The sequence below is a fragment of the Dendropsophus ebraccatus genome, chromosome 2 (genome assembly GCF_027789765.1).
Source record: "Dendropsophus ebraccatus isolate aDenEbr1 chromosome 2, aDenEbr1.pat, whole genome shotgun sequence".
NCBI lineage: Eukaryota > Metazoa > Chordata > Amphibia > Anura > Hylidae > Dendropsophus > Dendropsophus ebraccatus.
The window spans coordinates 119,123,192-119,142,174 of NC_091455.1; the positions used below are offsets into that span (position 1 = coordinate 119,123,192).

The following is an 18,983-nucleotide window of genomic DNA, read 5'->3' on the forward strand; positions in this document are numbered from 1 at the left end:
AACAACTTCCCTCCATGTAATAGCCTATGTGATTCCTAACATATTTGTAAATCACTTCACTTATCAAAAATCAATCCTTACCATCCTTACCATAGAAAAAAAAGCCCTAAAGTCTTAGCCACTGAGTGTCTCTCTTCTTGGCAATCTGATGAGAAAGCCTGGGTTGTGTAAATGCAAACTGAGACAAATTTCTGTGTACCTGCTGAAGATGGTCCACAAAAGTAAAATCAAGACTTATCTCTGAAAACCCATACAGCTCTGAGCAGCTGCCTTTTGTGTAAATACATGTGTTCCAGCTGTATGTCTATAGTGCAGCACTGAAGTAGCAGCTAATATAAAGTCTCTCCAGGCTCATTCTCATAATCTGGAGTTCTGAACGCCCACACCCCAACTAGACCTTTTAAATAAATACGGGAAATGGAATGGGGAATGCTGAAACATTCTTTTGTTGCATTTACTTTAACCCCTTAAAGTGACACTGTCACCCTCTTTTTGCATTCTGACTTCTCTACACAGGTGTAAAAAGTAAATTTAGAAGTTTTCATAACTTATTTTATATCATACATCATGGTGCTTATTCAAGTAAAAAGTGATCTTTTATCATCTGCACATTGTGCTAAGTGGGCGGGGCTTCATGGCAACCACACCACTTAGCCCGGTCCCAGAGTCACATAGGCCCCACCCCCTCATGGCCATTGTAACGGGCTGACCTAAAGGCTCCACCGCCTCAAGGTCGACCCATACTAATGGGTGTCGAGGGGGCCGCACACTTAGCACAATCTGCAGTTGATAAAATATCACTTTTTACTTGAACAAGCACCATGACGTATGATATAAAATAAGATATGAAAACTGCAGAATTTACCCTTTACACCTGTGTAGAGAATTCAGAATGCAAAAAAGGGGTGACTGTCACTTTAAGGACCAAGGCAAATTTTATGAATATGACCTGTGTCACTTTATTCATTAATAGAGATGTGTCACAGCCTCAGAGTTATGCCGGGCTAGAGTAAAAGGACCTTGTTCGGCGCTGAACGGTACTTTAGTTCAAACAGGTATATTGAAGAGATGATTTATTGTCTCAGAAACAACGCGTTTCGAGGTGTAATACCTCTTTATCAAGCTAAAAGAGACATATAAGAGCATACAGAGTAGTCTCAGATAAATAGGCAACTGATTGCAGTTTGGTGGGAGGGGGATACACCAGTACCGCCCTCAACCTGATGACACTATTTAGATTAAAAAGAATATTGTTAAACATACTACACAATAAATATATGCAATAAAATAACTAGTATAAAATAAGATTAATACTATTACATGCAGCATAAAACCAAAAAAAGATGATTAGCAAAGACTTGACAGTGTGTCTGATCATGTGATTCCGATCATGTGATTCCGATCATGTGATTCCGATCATGTGATTCCGATCATGTGATTCCGATCATGTGATTCCGATCATGTGATTCCGATCATGTGATCGGCTTTTTTTCAGTATGAAAGAACTTAATTTAGATGAGCAGTCTTTTTTTTTTTTTTTTTCCTATGAAGGAACTTTATTAGGCGAGCAGTCGGGGAGCGCATCACTAGAAGTGAGAAGTGAGATGAAACATTTCGTTAGTGCCGGAGACCGGGCTGCTAAAATGTGACTCTACCATCGCAGATTTTGAGCGCACAGAAAAAAGGGATAAGATAAAATCAAAATCAAATAACCGCTAAGGGTTATTGATGATCTAACGGCGGCGGGATTACTGAACTGAGAAGATAACAGTTAGGAGAGGGAGATTGAGACTACCCTAAGAGAAAATAATTAGAAAAAAAATATATATAAATTATTAATTAAGAATAAGGACTTTAGTATAATAGAACTATTAGGATATAAATATATATGTTGTGGATATAAATACATATGTTGGCTACGTGTGATTAGGATAAAAAATGCATAAATTAATAAAGAATGATAGGTAATAAATAGATAAATGAATAAATAGATTGGTATAAATATATAAAATTGGTATTGTGATAAACCGGTACTTAGATAATAAGATTTTATTAGATATTTATTTCGAATGCCTCATTGAGACCACCGGGCGACAGTGTATGCAGTTTATAAATCCAAAACATTTCCCGTCGTTTGAGTGTTTGGAAACGATTTTGCGTAGAAGGGTAGAAACCCTTTAAAGCTGCTCTGATGATGTAGTGCGGAGTGTCTTGATACACTGTGTTTCATGAAGCCAGTATTAACGTTATGTCTGTGCTTATTTATTCTCATTCTTAGGGTCATGGTGGTTCTTCCTATGTATTGTAGACCACATGGACAGGTGAGTAGATATATAACGTATTCAGTTCCGCAGGTCATCTGTTGTTTGATACAGAATTTTTCTTTTGTAGTTTTACTACTGAAAATGTTCGTTACAGATAGATTCTCACAACATTTACATTTATTACTCTCACATCTGAAAGATCCACCTACGGTTTTATTTGAGGTGATACTGTTTGTTCCTTCTTCTACAGATTTTAGCTTGCTGGGGGCCAGGTGACTTTTTAGAGTTCTTGCTCTTCTGTAGATGCATTTTGGCATCAAAGGGAGTTCATCTTTTAGAAGTGGGTCATTTAGAAGAATCACCCAATGTTTGTTGAGAATATTTTCTATTAGTTTAAAGTTGGAGTTATAGGTAGTGATAAAAGAAACCATATGTTTTTTGTTATTGTTACCTTGTGATTCTTGAGGGAGTCTGGGTTTCAGACAGTCTTCTTGTGTGAGACTGTTGGCTCTATTGTATGCTGCATTTATCACTCTTCTGGGGTATCCTTTTGCGGAAAACCTATTACTAAGTACTCTGCTTTGGGTCTTGAAGTCGATATCTTTTGAGCAGTTTTTCCTAATCCTTTTGAACTGACTAAAAGGTATATTATCTTTCCACTTCCTGTGATGTGCACTCTTGTAGTCCAGATAGCTATTGCGATCGACTTTCTTGAAGTGGGTACTCGTAGTGATGGTTCCACTTTCGGAACTGAGTATTACATCTAGGTATTCTACTTTGCAGGTGGAGTAATTGGCTGTAAAGGAAAGGCCCCACAAGTTCTCATTAAGGTAAGATACAAAATTTTTCGCCTCATTTAAGGTACCATCCCAGATGAAGATGAGGTCATCAATATATCGTTTAAAAAGGTGAATTTTTTGTGACCAAGCAGAGTTTTGATGTATAAATAATTCTTCAAAGCAGCCCATATAGAGGTTGGCATAACTGGGGGCAAATCTAGTCCCCATTGCCGTACCTCTAATTTGTCTATAGATTAACCCTTCAAATTCAAAATAGTTATGAGTGAGAATAAACTTAATACTGTCCAGAATAAATTGTTTTTGTCCAGTAGGGATGGTGGGGTCTTTGTCCAATACGCTCGAAACACAGTTCATGCCTTTATTATGAGGGATATTTGAGTATAGCGATGAAACATCTAGCGTGATCCATAGGTAATTTGAAGACCAAGTGATATCTTTAAGGAGATTTATAAGGGTAGTGGAATCCTTTAGGTAAGAATTTAGAGTTATAACATATTTTTGTAGCATTAAGTCTACATAGTGAGAAAGGTTGCTACTTATAGAGGATACTCCCGAGATGATGGGTCTGCCAGGAGGTTTCTTAGGGTCTTTGTGTACTTTAGGTAAATGGTAAAAGACTGCTAGAGACGGATTATGTGGTATGATGTATTTCTTTTCTTTTTCAGATAATATACCCATAGTGAACGCCGCGTCCACCAAGGATTTTAATTCAGCCAGGTGAGTATATGTGGGATCACCATTAAGTATTTCATAGTAATCCATATCAGAAAGTATGTTGGATGCTTCTTCCAGGTAATCTTCACGTTTTTGGATGACTATTCCTCCTCCTTTGTCCGCGCTCCTTAGGACAATGTTCCTGTTTTTGGTTAAAGAGATAAGAGCATTTCTTTCTTGTGTAGTCAGGTTGGATGGGAGTTTGGGTAGAGTGTTGATCTTCCGAAACTCTGAAGCTATAGTGTTAGCAAAGGTTTCAATATAGCTTCCTTTGTGTTGTACGGGATAGAAGGTGGACTCTGGACGGAGGGAAGTATGACAAGGGGGAGGGGAGGAGCGACTCAGAATACCACACTTCAAACGTTCAATCATACAGTTTCCTTCCTTCCATTACCAAATACTATCAACCAAGTGGCTTCCTACACTGTCAGGCATAGTCCTACCACTATGAAAATTACAAATTTTTTCCTCCCACAAAAAGAGGATGCAGAGGAGGACGACATGAATACAGAAGAAAGCGTTCCAGGGTTACAAACCCCAAAGAGGAACAGGATGTAAAAGTGAAGATTTTTAATCTCTCTGACTACTTACTCAGAAGAAAAGAGATATCCCTTTTAAGTAAAGGATTATCCTTTTGCCCTACTGGTAATTTTGATGAATTACAATTGTTCCTAGATCTACATGCTTTTACCAGGAAATTAACATTGCGCAGACATTTTCTCATTACTGATATGGATCAGATACCCCCCATGGAGATGTCTCATCTCACTACTGATCTGGGCCTCCACCCCAGCTCCTCCCCTCCCCCTTGTCATACTTCCCTCTGTCCAGAGTCCACCTTCTATCCTGTACAACACAAAGGAAGCTATATTGAAACCTTTGCTAACACTATAGCTTCAGAGTTTCGGAAGATCAACACTCTACCCAAACTCCCATCCAACCTGACTACACAAGAAAGAAATGCTCTTATCTCTTTAACCAAAAACAGGAACATTGTCCTAAGGAGCGCGGACAAAGGAGGAGGAATAGTCATCCAAAAACTTGAAGATTACCTGGAAGAAGCATCCAACATACTTTCTGATACGGATTACTATGAAATACTTAATGGTGATCCCACATATACTCACCTGGCTGAATTAAAATCCTTGGTGGATGCGGCGTTCACTATGGGTATATTATCTGAAAAAGAAAAGAAATACATCATACCACATAATCCGTCTCTAGCAGTCTTTTACCATTTACCTAAAGTACACAAAGACCCTAAGAAACCTCCTGGCAGACCCATCATCTCGGGAGTATCCTCTAAAAGTAGCAACCTTTCTCACTATGTAGACTTAATGCTACAAAAATATGTTATAACTCTAAATTCTTACCTAAAGGATTCCACTACCCTTATAAATCTCCTTAAAGATATCACTTGGTCTTCAAATTACCTATGGATCACGCTAGATGTTTCATCGCTATACTCAAATATCCCTCATAATAAAGGCATGAACTGTGTTTCGAGCGTATTGGACAAAGACCCCACCATCCCTACTGGACAAAAACAATTTATTCTGGACAGTATTAAGTTTATTCTCACTCATAACTATTTTGAATTTGAAGGGTTAATCTATAGACAAATTAGAGGTACGGCAATGGGGACTAGATTTGCCCCCAGTTATGCCAACCTCTATATGGGCTGCTTTGAAGAATTATTTATACATCAAAACTCTGCTTGGTCACAAAAAATTCACCTTTTTAAACGATATATTGATGACCTCATCTTCATCTGGGATGGTACCTTAAATGAGGCGAAAAATTTTGTATCTTACCTTAATGAGAACTTGTGGGGCCTTTCCTTTACAGCCAATTACTCCACCTGCAAAGTAGAATACCTAGATGTAATACTCAGTTCCGAAAGTGGAACCATCACTACGAGTACCCACTTCAAGAAAGTCGATCGCAATAGCTATCTGGACTACAAGAGTGCACATCACAGGAAGTGGAAAGATAATATACCTTTTAGTCAGTTCAAAAGAATTAGGAAAAACTGCTCAAAAGATATCGACTTCAAGACCCAAAGCAGAGTACTTAGTAATAGGTTTTCCGCAAAAGGATACCCCAGAAGAGTGATAAATGCAGCATACAATAGAGCCAACAGTCTCACACAAGAAGACTGTCTGAAACCCAGACTCCCTCATGAATCACAAGGTAACAATAACAAAAAACATATGGTTTCTTTTATCACTACCTATAACTCCAACTTTAAACTAATAGAAAATATTCTCAACAAACATTGGGTGATTCTTCTAAATGACCCACTTCTAAAAGATGAACTCCCTTTGATGCCAAAATGCATCTACAGAAGAGCAAGAACTCTAAAAAGTCACCTGGCCCCCAGCAAGCTAAAATCTGTAGAAGAAGGAACAAACAGTATCACCTCAAATAAAACCGTAGGTGGATCTTTCAGATGTGAGAGTAATAAATGTAAATGTTGTGAGAATCTATCTGTAACGAACATTTTCAGTAGTAAAACTACAAAAGAAAAATTCTGTATCAAACAACAGATGACCTGCGGAACTGAATACGTTATATATCTACTCACCTGTCCATGTGGTCTACAATACATAGGAAGAACCACCATGACCCTAAGAATGAGAATAAATAAGCACAGACATAACGTTAATACTGGCTTCATGAAACACAGTGTATCAAGACACTCCGCACTACATCATCAGAGCAGCTTTAAAGGGTTTCTACTTTGTCCCATTGACCATATACCTCCTAATACGCAAAATCGTTTCCAAACACTCAAACGACGGGAAATGTTTTGGATTTATAAACTGCATACACTGTTGCCCGGTGGTCTCAATGAGGCATTCGAAATAAATATCTAATAAAATCTTATTATCTAAGTACCGGTTTATCACAATACCAATTTTATATATTTATACCAATCTATTTATTCATTTATCTATTTATTACCTATCATTCTTTATTAATTTATGCATTTTTTATCCTAATCACACGTAGCCAACATATGTATTTATATCCACAACATATGTATTTATATCCTAATAGTTCTATTATACTAAAGTCCTTATTCTTAATTAATAATTTATATATATTTTTTTTCTAATTATTTTCTCTTAGGGTAGTCTCAATCTCCCTCTCCTAACTGTTATCTTCTCAGTTCACTAATCCCGCCGCCGTTAGATCATCAATAACCCTTAGCGGCGCACATTTGATTTTGATTTTATCTTATCCCTTTTTTCTGTGCGCTCAAAATCTGCGATGGTAGAGTCACATTTTAGCAGCCTGGTCTCCGGCACTAACGAAATGTTTCATCTCACTTCTAGTGATGCGCTCCCCGACTGCTCGCCTAATAAAGTTCCTTCATAGGAAAAAAAAAAAAAAAAAAAGACTGCTCATCTAAATTAAGTTCTTTCATACTGAAAAAAAGCCGATCACATGATCGGAATCACATGATCAGACACACTGTCAAGTCTTTGCCAATCATCTTTTTTTGGTTTTATGCTGCATCTAATAGTATTAATCTTATTTTATACTAGTTATTTTATTGCATATATTTATTGTGTAGTATGTTTAACAATATTCTTTTTAATCTAAATAGTGTCATCAGGTTGAGGGCGGTACTGGTGTATTCCCCTCCCACCAAACTGCAATCAGTTGCCTATTTATCTGAGACTACTCTGTATGCTCTTATATGTCTCTTTTAACTTGATAAAGAGGTATTACACCTCGAAACGCGTTGTTTCTGAGACAATAAATCATCTCTTCAATATACCTGTTTGAACTAAAGTACCGTTCAGCGCCGAACAAGGTCCTTTTACTCTAGCCCGTCATAACTCTGAGGCTGTGACACATCTCTATTCTCCGGCATCGGGATCTCGTGGCTCAGGATCCTCGACAGCAAACTCTTGGACTGGCTGCTGCGGCTACTCCGTCTGTCTTCGTTGATAGCGCTACAAGGTGTTGTACTCTTTGTACAACACAAAAAGGTGAGCATAACCATATGTGCTCCCCCTTCCCACCCGAGTATTGATGTTATTACCCTATGGCGCCTCTCTCTTCCTTTTAGCCTACTTTATTCATTAATAACTTGGGAGTGCTTTTACCTATCCTGCTGATTCTGTTTATTATGGATTCTGCACAGTTTTGCTGTTATCTAGATGCATTCACCCCCACCAAAGGCATAAAATTATTAAATCTCAGTCCAACCTGACACTGCTCCCTGCTCCTGGCCCCCACCCTCTGTGTCAGGATCCCGTGTCCTCCGTCTCTTCAATGGGCTGGCTTCTAACCCTGCCCATTGAAGTGAGGGAGGACACTGACAGCTGCTACCAATCAGTGTCTCCCGACTCCCTCCCCCCAGGTCACCTGTGTGCCCCTGCCCCTGAGCCCTCCACACTGTGCCCCCTGAAATTGCCCCCCCTGCAGCTCAACTGCCCATTGTGCTCCCCCCACGACTAACCCCCCCGGAACGGTCCCGGTGTCTCTGAGCATCCGCCTCATACCAGTGATTGGGGCAGGGCGAACAGGACGGGGCACAGACCGACACTGGCCAGCAGCCTCATAGCGTCTCCGGGGTTAAATCACACCCCGGGCACAGGCCCCAGCATCAGATAAACAGCCACTACCACAGCTGCTGCTCTCTAGTCTAAGGAGGCCAGGGGAAGAGTCACCCGCGGCACAACTTGCTCAACTCTGCAACTCACTCAACTCTGCTATTTCACTACCTTGTAAATATATCAGCTCTGCTACATCGTGGACCAATCAGGGATAAGCATTGCATGATGGGAGATGTAGTTTTCTGGCCGGCGCCATGTTGCATATAGTTTGGCTTTTTAAAAAACTTGTAACTATGGAACAGAAGCAGCTAGAAAGACGGGGGAGTAGGTCTAGGAGTATTTTATTTTTTTAGCTCTGGGGGGGGGGGAATACCCCTTTAAATATTAAATAGCATTAGAAATATGTCTACTTCATGTTGGCAGCATTTATTAAACTTTCCTTCCATTTTTTTTAAACAATATGTAGCTTAAAACGTTAGCGGCAATTTTCCAAATTTTCTAAATTTTAAAATCAGATTTTTTTTTAGGCACCTGTTAAGGTTAAGGCTTGGTTCACACTACATATATTTCAGTCAGTATTGTGGTCCTCATATTGCAACCAAAACCAGGAGTGAATTAAAAACACAAAAAGGATATGTTCACACAATGTTGAAATTGAGTGGATGGCCGCCATTTAATGGCAAATATTTGCTGTTATTTTAAAACAACGGCCGTTGTATTGAAATAATGGCAGTTATTTACTGTTATATGGCGGCCATCCACTCAATTTTAACATTGTGTGAACAGATCCTTTCTGTGTTTTTAATCCACTCCTGGTTTTAGTTGCAATGTGAGGACCACAATACTGACTGAAATATACGTAGTGTGAACCTAGCCTTAAAGTGTATTTGAGGGGACTATAGGTTAGAGAGACCCACAAAGCACCCCATTTCAGAAACTGCACCCCCCAAACTCTGCAAAAGCGCATCCAGAATTTAACCCTTTAGGTGAGTCACAGAAATAAAAGCTAAGTGTGTAAGAAAATTGAAAATTTAGATTTTCTGTGCAAACACTTTATTGTAATCCAATATCTTTCATAATTACAAACCTATTACCAGAGATGCACCAGGGAAGCCTCCTGTGTCATAGGAACCATCGGGGCCGTGCGATTCTCCCTCTCTTCAACACTATAGATGCTGTGATCGGCATGATGGTAGCACCTATAGTGTTAAAGCGGTTATCCAGTGTGGGGGCACTTTTTGGGGGGGAACGGGGAGGAGGTGGCTGAAATAAAAGACGTCCACTCACCTCCCCGGTTCCAGCGGCTGGTCACTCAACGCGGTGCTCCGGTACCCTGTTCCCGGCCGTCTTAGGGCCGCTCAGCCACTCAGTGAAGGAGGCGGGATTTGTTTGAAGTCCGCTCGGATCCAGTCTCCTTCACTGAGTGGCTGAGCGGCCCTAAAACGTAGCGTCTCGGGGGTCAGATACCAGGAAGCGGCCGGGAACCGGGTACCGGAGCGCCGCGATGAGTGACCCGCAGCTGGAACCGGGGAGGTGAGTGGACGTCTTATTTCAGCCACCTCCTCCCCGATCCCCCCCAGAAAGTGCCCCCATGCTGGAGCACCCCTTTAGGACCGTGGACATAACTGTATGTCCTTTTTTGCGGGGTTTTCCCACTCAAGGTTGTACAGTTACTTCCTGGGATGAAACGGGCAAAGGAGCTGCGTCTGTCATCCCGCGGCAGGTCCCGGCTATCAGTGATAGCCGGGCACCTGCCGCAACCCGCTCAGATCGTAGCAGTTAAAGGGGTGCTCCAGCATGGGGGCACTTTCTGGGGGGGACCGGGGAGGAGGTGGCTGAAATAAAAGACGTCCACTCACCTCCCCGGTTCCAGCGGCGGGTCACTCATCGCGGCGCTCCGTTACCCGGTTCCCGGCCGCTTCCTGGTGTCTGACGCCGCCCGAGACGCTACGTCTCAGGGCCGCTTAGCCACTCAGTGAAGGAGGCGGGATCCGAGCGAACTTCAAACGGATCCCGCCTCCTTCACTTCATGAAATAGTCTTGTGAGATCCCACAGCTTGAGTTGCTCGGGCATTGTACCTGCTGACTGGATAGTGTCCAAGTTATTCACATTCACTCTTCTATGACACCAGAATAGACTGCCCAGCTGTCAATTTATTAAAGTGATATTGTCACCCCCTTTCCAAATACGGAGTTCTCAACACTATTCTTAAAGTGACTCTGTACCCACAATCTGCCCACCCCAAACCGCTTGTACCTTTGGATAGCTGCTTTTAATCCAAGATCTGTCCTGGTGTCCGTTCGGCAGGTGATGCAGTTATTGTAAAAAAAAAAACAACTTTTAAACTTGCAGCCCTATGTCAAACGGCCGTGGCCTAGATTGTGTATGCATTAGGCTGGCACACCCTCTCTGTCCCTCCTCCCCACCCTCTTCAACATTAGGAATGCCCCAGGCAGGTATTCTCCTATTCATTAGCTGTGTGAACACTACACATGGGCTGGATCATTAAGACACCTGTGCAGTGTTCACTGCAGAGGAATAGGAAAAATCCTGTCAGTGGCATTTCTAATGATGAAGAGGGTGGGGAGGAGGGACGGAGGGGTGGTGCAAGGTTAGGGCACAGATACTCTAGGCCACGGCAGTTTGACACAGGGCTGCTAGTTTAAAAGTTTTTTTGTTTTTTTTTTGGACAATAGCTGTATCACCTGCCAAACGGATCCCAGGACAGATCTTTGATTAAAAGCAGCTATCCAAAAGGTACAAGTGGTTTGGGGGGGACAGATTGTGGGTACAGAGTTGCTTTAAGCTGATATTCTGCACATTTCATATATTACTGTATAAGGGATTTCTTTGTGGTCTCTCCCCTCAAAAACGCATGTTACTGTTGGTGATGTCACAGAGGGGCAGGGCCTAAACCCCTAAATGTGGGCAGGGATATAGGACACTACAAAAACCTAAAAAATTAAGCCAATTGAAGAGCAAAAGAGAAGCTAAAGTAAAAAGTAAAAACTACATGTCCAGAGCTGCTGAGCAGATTTGGAAGAAAACCTACTTCCAGACATACAGCAGCAAGCACTCCTCAACTTTAACCCCTTAAGGACAGAGCCTGAAATGGCCTTAATGACAGAGACAAATTTTATGAATATGACCAGTGTCACTTTAGTCATTAATAACTTCGGGATGCTTTTACCTATCCGGCTGATTCTGAGACTGTTTTCTCGTGACATATTGTACTTTACATTTCTGGTAAATTGGAGTCGATACTCATAACAAATCTTTATGAAAAAAACCCAAATAATGTGAAAAAATGTGAAAAAATGCATTTTTCCAACTTTGAAACTTTTTTGCGTATACAGAAAGTGGTTATACCACATAAATTATATATTAAATAGCATTAGCAACATGTCTACTTTATGTTGGCAGCATTTATTAAACTATCTTTCATTTTTTTTAGACGATAGGAAGCTTAAAACATTAGCAGCAAATTTCCAAATTTTCAGTAAAATTTCAAAATCAGATATTTTTGGGGACCTGTTCAGGTTTAAAGTGTATTTGAGGGGCCTGTATGTTAGAAAGCCCCACAACTATCAACTGATGCAGAGAAGGCCTTCGATCGAGTCAGCTGGGTGTTCATGGAGGAGACTCTCCGGGCCTTGGGCCTCGGCTCTACCTTCCTGTCTTGGGTCTTGGCCCTTTACTCTAATCCGTCTGCGGTGGTCCGGGTGAATGGAGTCCTATCTGAGAGCTTTCCCATTGCCAACGGTACCCGTCAGGGGTGTCCCCTCTCCCCACTCATCTTCGTTCTGTCACTGGAGCCCTTCTTATCCAGAATCCGGGCCTTGCGGGACCTGGGGGGGATCCGGGCGGGGGAGACCATGCACAAGGTGGCGGCGTACGCAGACGACCTGCTGTTTTTTGTGTCCAATCCTGCCACATCCTTGCCTGTCTTGATGCGTGAGTTGGAGACGTTTGCCTCTCTTTCCAATTTCAAAGTAAATTATTCCAAGTCGGTGGCCCTCAGCGTCTCCCTGCCGTCTGGCGTGGTCTCCCTCCTCCGGTCCTCGTTCGGGTTCAGGTGGGCAGTTGGATCCATAAAATACCTGGGCATCTCCCTTCCATCTAACCTCGCTGATCTGTTTCGGCTCAACTTCCCCCCCATATTGGCCCACATCCAGGCCTGCTGCCAGTCATGGGGCTCAGGTACCTTCACTTGGTTTGGCAGGTGCTCCATTTTTAAAATGTCCCTCTTACCCAAGCTCCTCTATGCTTTCCAGTGTGTGCCAGCAAAGATCCCGAAGGCCTTCTTTAAGGCCCTCTCCTCCATACAAATCAAGTTCATCTGGGGCTCCAAACCGGCGAGACTGAAGAGATCACTGCTGTGCAGGGCCAAGACACATGGCGGAGTGGCTTTACCTGATATACAGAGCTACCATCTGGCGTCCTCCTTGGTGAGGGTGATCGACTGGTTTCGCCATGGGCATGTCAAACAGTGGGTGGGCATTGAGCAATCCTTCACCGGCATCCCCCTGCGACACATTCCTTGGCTGCCGCGCCGCTATCTAACCGACCTGGTGCCCCATCCGTCTATTGGCCCTCTGATCGCGGCATGCAACGAGGCTGAGACTCGAGCTCGCCTCGCTCCATTCCTTTCCCCAATGCTGCCCGTGTTGGGCCATCCCGCCTTTGCACCTGGCCTCTCGGATCCAGTATTTCGTGTCTGGGCCCGGGAGGGGAGGGGCACGGCCTCGGAATTTAGGGTTGGCGCGGTCTGGGCGCCTATTGCGGACCTTGCTGCCAGGTCTGACCCAGTCCCTCTGGGGTTCTGGCGAGCTAACCAGCTCTCCCATTATCTCCGCACGTTGCCGTCCCCTGATCAGATTCCCTCCTCGAGGACGTACTTCGAGACACTGTGTGATGGAGAGGGTCCTCTCCGGCACTCCCTTTCCCTGATTTATAGGGAACTGTTGGTTCCACCGGATTCTGAGCCCCCTCCCTTCTTGGTCAAGTGGGAAGAGGAGCTGCAGTTGACGCTGACCCCGGCCCAGCGCTCTGACATCCTCACAATGGCTCATAAATGCTCTATCAGTTCCCGCTTCCAGGAAGCTGGATATAAAATAGTCTCGCGCTGGTACAGGGTCCCCGTTAAACTACACGCAATCTGGCCGGAGGCCGATCCCACCTGTTGGAGATGCGGAACTGCGGAGGGCACGTTCCTACATATTTTTTGGTCCTGTCCCTCCTTAACCCAGTTCTGGACCACAGTCCAGGAGGTGGCCCGAAAGGTGTCCGGGGCCACTGTGGACTTCTCGCCTGCACTCTTCCTGCTTCATCACAGCGACATGTCCTCCAAAAAATACCGCCGGTCTATCCTTCGCTTTCTTGTGATGACGGCGAGGGCCTGTATTCCCCTATATTGGAAACGGGTGGAGGCTCCCCCTATTCCTCTCTGGATACGGAAAATGAATGAGGTAATGAGAATGGAGGATTTGACTGCCTCCCTCCAAAACTCCAATTCTCGGTTTTACCGGACTTGGCTCCCTTGGACGGACTTTCAACAGTCCGCAGATTACGCTATGCTCCTCAGTGAGCCCACACTTCCTGCGGAGTGAGGGGTTCGATCATGGCAAACTCTGGGCCCTCTGTGTGTCTACCTGTTTTCCCCCTTGTTGTGTCCTGTCTTACGTCGTCCCCCCCTCCCCTCTTCTGTCCTGCCCCCTTCTTTTCCCTACCCCGACCACTCCACGCTGCCCCGCTGGGCCTTGGAGTGGACTTACTCCTTCTTTCCTTAATTACACTGATTGAGAAAATGGATGTGGGGGCCAGTAACGGGATGCCCCGGTATTCTCATTTTCTTATAATGTCTGTTATAAGCTGTTTGCTCGTGCATTATTTTCCTGCCTATTCATAGTGGATATTCGAGCTATTTGTCCAATGTTTGGTTTTACTGCACTTTGTCCGGGGCTGCGTCCCCTATGCTGGCCTGCCAGAGGTGTTTGTTAAATAAAGAATTTATAAAAAAAAAAAAGAAAGCCCCACAAAGCACCCCATTTCAGAAACTGCACCCCCCAAACTCTGCAAAAGCACATCCAGAAAGTGTTTTAACCCTTTAGGGGAGTCACAGAAATAAAAGCTAAGTGTGTAAGGAATTTGAAAATTTTAATTTTCTGTGCAGAGATTTTATTGTAATCCAATATTTTTCATAATTATAAACCTATTACCAGAGAAATGCACCCCAATAATTATTGCCCCGTTTCTGCAGTTTATAGAAATACCCCATATGTGGCCCTATTGAGCTATTTGACGCAACCACAAGCCTCAGATATAAGGGAGCGCCTAGTGAATTTCAACGCCTCCGTTATATTTGGTCATTTTTGACTGTACCACTTCAGGTTGGCAGAGGCTCTGGGGTGTCAAAACCTAAAAAACACCCCTAAAGGGACACCATTTAGAAAACTACACCCCTCAAGGAATGTAACAAGGGGTGCGGTGAGCATCTGCACCCCACAGGTGCTTCACAGATTTTCCGAACAATATGGCGTGAAAAAAGAAAAATTTATTTTTTACACTAAAACGTTGTTCTAGCCTTCAATTTTTCATTTTCTTAAAGGGATAAGAGGCAAAAAAAGACAAAAAATGTGTAGCGCAGTTTCTCCCGAGTACAGAAATACCCCACATGTGGCGATAGAGTGCCAAGGGGGCGCAGGACGAGCCTCCAAAGGGAAGGAGCGCCAATTGGCTTTTGGAAGCTGAATTTCACTGGAAAGGATTTCAAGGGCCATGTCGCATTTACAGAGCCCTCGTGCTGCCAAGACACTGGAAACCCCGCACAAGTGATTCCATTCTGGAAACTACACCCCTCAAGGAATCTAACAAGGGGTGCAGTGAGCATATGGACCCCACTGGTGACGGGCACAAATGTGGAACAATGTGACGTGAAAGGGAAAAATTTAATTTTTTCACTTTCATGGCACAAATGTGCCCGTCATCAAGGGGTCCATATCCTCACTGCACCCCTTTTTAGATTCCCTGAGGGCTGCAGTTTCCAGAATGGGGTCACTTGTGGGGGGTTTCCAGTGTTTTGGCAGCACGAGGGCTCTGTAAATGCGACATGGCGTTCATCATCCATTCTAGCCAAATCCAACCTCCAAAATCCAAATGGCGCTCCTTCCCTTCGGAGGCTTGCCCTGCACCCACATGGCGCTTTATGTCCACATGTGGGGTATTTACGGACTCGGGGGAAATTGCTCTACACATATTGTGTGTTTTTTTCTCTTTTAACCCCTTGTGAAAATGATATATTCAAGGCTAAACCAACATTATAGTGTAAAAAATGTAATATTTCATTTTCACGCCACATTGTTCCACATTTGTGTCCGTCACCAGTGGGGTCCATATGCTCACTACACCCCTTGTTACATTCCTTGAGGGGTGCAGTTTCCATAATGGGGTCACTTGTGGGGGGTTTCAACTGTCTTGGCAACACAGGGGCCTTTTGAATGCAACATGGCCCCTCGAAATCCATTCCATCCAAATCCAGCCTTCAAAAACCAAATGGCGCTTCTTCCCTTCGGAGGCTTACCCTGCACCCGCATGGCGCTTTATGTCCACATGTGGGGTATTTCCGTACTCAGGGGAAATTGCTCTACACATTAAATGTTTTTTTTTATCTTTTAACCCCTTGTGAAAATGAAAAAACATGACAAGATTAATGATTTAGAGTAAAAATTTTACAAAAATTACACTAAATGTTGGTCTAGCCTTGATTTTTTTTCCATTTCCACAAGGGGTTAAAAAAGAAAATGAACACAAAACGTGTAGGGTAGTGTCCCCTGAGTACGAAAATACCCCACATGTGGGCATAATGTGCCATATGGGCACAGGGCAAGTCACCAAAGGGACAGAGCGCCATTTAGAGGCTGGAATGGAGGATGGAGCTCCTGTGCTGCCAGGACAGTAGAAACCCCCGACAAGTGACCCCATTCTGGAAACTACACCCCATAAGGAATCTAACAAGGGGTGCAGTGAGCATATGGACCCCACTGGTGACGGGCACTTACATAGAACATGTGCCGAGAAAATAAAAAATACCATTTTTTTCATGTTCACGTCCCAAATGTGGCTGTCACCAGGGGGCCATATCCCCGCTGCCCCCCTTCTTAGATTCCTTATGGGGTGTAGTTTCCAGAATGGGGTCACTTGTGGGGGGTTTCTACTGTCCTGGCCGCATAGAGGCTTTGTAATTGCATCATGGCCTCCTCTAATGGGAATGGCGGCCATACCTACTTAGATGGGGAAAAGGGACAATTCTAATTTATTTGGGGGTATTAGGCCAATTATTGGTTTATAAGGTTGAAAATGACAGGTGTCCATCAAACTCAACCTGTGTTGATCCAGAGGAAGGCAAAAAAAAACCCTCGTAAGGCAGACGACAGTAGCCTCATCACAGGGAAAAAATTCCTTCCTGACTCCATAATGGCGATCAGAATAATCCCTGGATCAACGTGACCCCTGAAATAGGAATAAGGGACAGAATTTAGATAATGTAGAACCCCAATGACGTGTGGTACGCCTTGGAGCGATCCAGTATGCAGAGGCCGGGGGGATCAGGACAGGCGTCACACTGGAAAATGGTGTCCTTCCTGATCCCCCTGTTACGCCACACTCTGCACTTCTTCTGGGGTCTCCCTTTCTCCAGTGTGGGGGACGTCACCTGGAAAATGTTGTCCTGGTGCGGTACGGGGTCCTTCATATCCAGAAGCGCTGGGTCCGCTCCATGGCTGCTAAATATTAGGGCTGGTATTACTGCTTCTGATATGTTCGGATGGTGCCGCAAGCTACAGTAGCTCAGGCAGCGAGGGACCGGAAGAGGGGGTGCTGGTATAAAAGTTATCCCCGTACAGGTGGTAACCTTTATCCAGCAGTGGGAAGATCAGTTCCCGGACGATGTCCCCACTAACTCCGAGGATGGGGGGGGAGGGGGCATCTGGGGGCTGCATTCGGGTGTCCCTTCCTTCATACACTCTAAGGGTACGTGCACACTGCGGAATCGCGACAGATAACCCTTCGTGCATTCCGCAGTTGGCACCCACCGGCGGACTGATGCGGGCGCACGTCTCCATCCGTGTCATAGACTCCATTCTATGCACGGGCGGATTCCGCTCTCCGTTCAACGTGTTCATTCTTTGGATGGATGACGGATTCCGCCCGTGCATAGAATGGAGTCTATGACACGGATGGAGACGCGCGCCCGCATCAGTCCGCCGGCGGGTGCCAGCTGTGGAATGCACAAAGGGTTATCCTTCGCCATTCCGCAGTGTGCACGTACCCGAAATCTGTAAGTGTACCCTGAGGTACGCTCACACAGTTTGTAGAATTTCACGCCATACCGTCATCTCTTATTGGGACGGTACTGGCGGAAAAGACGTGTCTGGGGGGCAGCGTACGCTACGCTACCCCCAGACACGTCACTGGATGATGAGGATGAGGATGAATGGAGGAAAGAAGGATCCCCCCCATTCATCCTCACTGGCTGTTTCGGTGTCGGAGGCAATAATAACGTATCCCTCTGACGCCGAAAACACCCTGGGGGCCATCTTTATACGGGGATTGGTATATGGGGTATGTAGTGGTGTAGTGTCAAACTTTATTCAATGTAGTGTGGTGTAATGTAGTGTTTTTTACGTGTTTTTTTACAGTAAGTATAAAAAAAAAAACCTACGCCAACAAAGGAGTTGCTGATAAATGCCGCACTTATGCGCGGCACTTATCAGCAGACCGTGGCAGTAGAATATAGAAAAAAAACACCCTACGCCAAAAAGGAGGAGTTGCTGATTAGCAGCGCACTTTCGTGCGATGCTGATCAACACTCAGCGGCGATAGGGTGCGGAAAATAGAAGAAAAAAAAATGTGAAAAAAAAAAAAAAAAATTTCTACATTCTGAACATCCCTGTAGCTGCTGATAAGTGTATTACACATATCAGCCGCTAGAGGGCAGCAGAGCGCAAAATACGGAAAGAGCCGACGCTGGAGCCGAAAATAGCCGAGAGAAGCCGAACGTGACGTCACGGAAGAAGCCGAAGACCCGAACGAAGACGAGGATGCCGCGAACCCGGAAGACGCCGATCAGGAGCCCGGGACAGGTGAGTAATGTACAAATACCTGCTCTGGACCCCTCGGCTACCTAGCTGAGGGGTCCAGGGCAGGTATTTACTATTTTGTGGGACTCTGATCGCCGTGCCACCAGCCCGATCGTCGTGAACGGCCAGCCGGCCGTTCACGGCGATCGGGCCGGTGGCACGGCGATCACCATTACTTTTTACAGTAATGGCGGTCGGTGCCGTCCTCGGACAGCACCGACCGCCATTTTTTTCCGGAAAGGTTCCGATCGCCGCTATTGGCTGATCTGAATTGATCAGCCTATAGCGGCGATCGTAAGCACGGGGGGTGTTAACCACCCCCCGTGCCGTGAAGCTAAGATGGCCTGCTATGATTTATAGCAGGCCATCTTCCCCGACCGCTGTGTGTGAACACGCAGCGATCGGGGAAACATCGGGCGTAAATTTACGCCCTGATGCGCCAAGTACCAGGGCGCGAGGGCGTAAGTTTACGCCCGATGTCGTTAAGGGGTTAA

General features: G+C 44.6%; 1 protein-coding gene across 3 annotated transcripts in view; it reads right to left on the bottom strand.

Annotated features, from left to right (window-relative positions):
* The window catches only part of LOC138783461 (uncharacterized), an 82,469-nt gene that overhangs the window by 27,444 nt on the left and 36,042 nt on the right, over positions 1–18,983 (bottom strand). The gene's annotated exons all lie outside the window — the stretch shown is intronic.